This window comes from Centruroides sculpturatus, unplaced genomic scaffold, assembly GCF_000671375.1.
Source record: "Centruroides sculpturatus isolate CEXI.00-Female unplaced genomic scaffold, Cexi_2.0 scaffold481, whole genome shotgun sequence".
Taxonomy (NCBI): domain Eukaryota; kingdom Metazoa; phylum Arthropoda; class Arachnida; order Scorpiones; family Buthidae; genus Centruroides; species Centruroides sculpturatus.
Genome location: NW_019384715.1, coordinates 408,018 through 410,977, shown reverse-complemented (window position 1 = coordinate 410,977; position 2,960 = coordinate 408,018). Strand labels below are relative to the sequence as shown.

The window sequence follows — 2,960 nt, the reverse complement described above, 5'->3', positions numbered from 1 at the left end:
GGCCATCTCATCTCTTTACGAGAAGATATTGGTTGGCCACTGCGTTCACTGAATTTGGCCCCATGTAATTTTTCTGTGTGGAGTTATGTCAAATCAAAAGTGTACCAACACTAACTAATTTGCCGATGTTGTTTACCGATGAGGCATCCTTCACATTAGATCAATAATTTTCTATAGTTAACAAGCAAGGCATAAATATCAGCAAGTGGTGAAAGTGAGGTCAGAGCAAATGGCTAAACAGCTAAGCCACAAGAATTTTAAAGCAAGTGATTATTGGTTGTCTTGAAGTAAAGCAAGACAATATCAAATATTAAAAAATGCATGGCAAAAAGGCAGTACAGATAATGTTAATACTGAACAATAGCAAAATTCCTACTTTTTTTTAGGGAATTTCTGTTTAGATGATATTTACAACACTGATGAAACTGGCCTCTATTATCATGCTACAGCAAACAGTTGTGTTATACAACTATCAGGGTGTAAAAGGGCAATGGACTGCACCACTGTGTTATGCTGTATCAATATGTCAGGAATTAACAAAAAAACTACTAATCATAGGAAAAAAATGCTAAGCCTCAATTCTTAAAGAATAGCACCAGTTAGTTAGACTTCAATGGGCATAAGAAAAAATGTCCTGAATCTCAGATTGGCATCAAATAGTGTATACAGGTGGAAAAAAATGGAATTTAGATGGACAAGATGGCTCTTCAAGCTACTGGCATGACTTAAAAATGAATGAAAAAGTAAAAATGAGTAGAAGGCACAGAGGAGGATCAGTAATGGTGTGAGCAGGTTTTGGATATGGTGGTAAGACAGACATTGTTTTTATTAGTGGTAAAATGAACTCTGAAAATTATCAAAAGATGTCTATGACAACTTACTTTTACCAATTAATGGCCCAAATGTAATTAACTGGAAATTGCAACAGGACAATGCTACAGTGCTCTAGAATCTGAGCTTAAGTCTATATCTAATATAGCTGAGTGCCATGGATATCATAACCTTATAAATAACTTGTCCAGAGTTCCTGTCTTGTACAACCCATATTTACAAAAGCTTTACTCTGAAATTGCTAGAAAGAAACATCAGCATCGCATATAGGAGGTGTCCTAGTCAATTTCATCTACTCCATAATGCTAAGGATACTCCCAACAAGCACATGCTATTGGAAGTATATGTCGTCCCGCTAAAGGATCATAGGTGTGATGACGATTTAATATACATTTGCTCCACTAAGAGCTCATTAGGAGTGAGACTAAACGAAAACAAGGCTGACACACAGCGCAAGAAAGCAACAACCACTCTAGCTCGTTATGCTACAGATCCTGATATCCATCCAATATTTAATGAAGCCAAGATCATCCACACCAGTGGTTCTCAACCGGAGTACGCATGTACCCCTAGGGGTACGAGCATAAATCAAAGGGGTACATCTAACTTTCATTATAAAATGGCGCAGGTTAATGAATTTGCTGTAAATTATTAACAGAAGAAATGACAAAAACCAGCTTTAAAATATCCCAGTATGAACACTGATTTCCCTTTTAACAGTCCAAACAACTTGTTTATCCACTTGATTTACCTGTCTATTTGTGCCGTTAGTGCCGAGTGAACCTGTAGTGTAGTAAAATTTCGATTTAACCGAGCATTAATTTTAAAATAGATGAAAGCACCGATGTCAGTGGATTGACAGTACTTTTAGTTTTTGTGAAATATCAGTACAATGATGAGCTTTGTGAAGATTTGTTAATGCACAATGACCTAAAAAAATACAACTACAGGTTTTGATATTTTCAATAAAATCGATGATTTCATACAAAGTAATGAAATAGATTGGAAAAAGTGCATCGAAATCTGCACTGATGGAGCTAAAGCTATGTAAAGTCCAATTTAAAAGGTCTAAAGAAAACTTTTACCATTTCAACAATGTATTTGTGACAAAAACTAAAAAAAAAACAGGCTTGATGCATCAGCAGACATTCGTTGTCAGTTAACAAAGTGGGAAATTTTGAAAAAAATTGCTGAAGATTTAACACAACAAATATCCCATTAAATTGTTAGAAATTATTGTAGAATAATTTAAATTTTGTTTATAATTATAATTATTTATTTTTAGGAAATTTAATTTATGCATGTATTGAAATGACTTCTGTGATTTTATATAATATACTTATCAAATAATAAATAAATGTATGTACAGTACCTGTTTAAATTGATTATTATTTACATAAAATAAGTAATCCACTTTTAATTATAGTTAATGAAAGTCTTTTTATGGCACTCAGTTATAAGTACTGTATATATCTAACACAATAATTATAAAATTTACATACAAAAATATAAGAGATATTTGAGAAACAACTAATGGGCTAATGGGGTACATCAACAAAAAAAGTTGAGAACCACTGATCCACACCATGCCTCATACAGAGCATTTGAGATGGATGGAGGCAATTTATATATACAGAGCTGGCCATGACAACAAATATATTAACAATAAAGACGAATTGTCTCTATCCCAAGCATGGCAAATGCTTATATACAACAGACAATATCTAAATAAATAATTTTTTTGCTTTCGAGGAATGTGCATGCCCGTTGATGACGACATCCACAGGATTGGCCAAGAAACTAGACCTAAGAGACATCACAATGGATAACCCGGACGTTCCTAAGTTATTTGCGTTCGCAAAAACGCACAAAGAAGGACAACAGTTTAGACCGGTTGTAGATAAGGCCAAGGCACCTACGCGTAAATTGGAGAAATCGATCCATAACATTCTTGTTCCGCACTTAAGTGGCTACCCATTTACCATCTCTAATCCCGTTGAATTGATCCAGCAATTGAAATTGATCTCCTCCCCGGATTACATCACGATTTTGGACTTTAAATCATTGTACCCTTCCATTAAGATCCCAGCATGTTTTTGCGCTCTTAGAGACTTTCTATTCACACGAGT

General features: G+C 34.5%; 1 pseudogene; it reads left to right on the top strand.

Annotated features, from left to right (window-relative positions):
- The first annotated feature begins 1,159 nt into the window (after window positions 1-1,159).
- The window catches only part of LOC111627911, a 3,978-nt pseudogene continuing 2,177 nt past the window's right edge, over window positions 1,160-2,960 (top strand).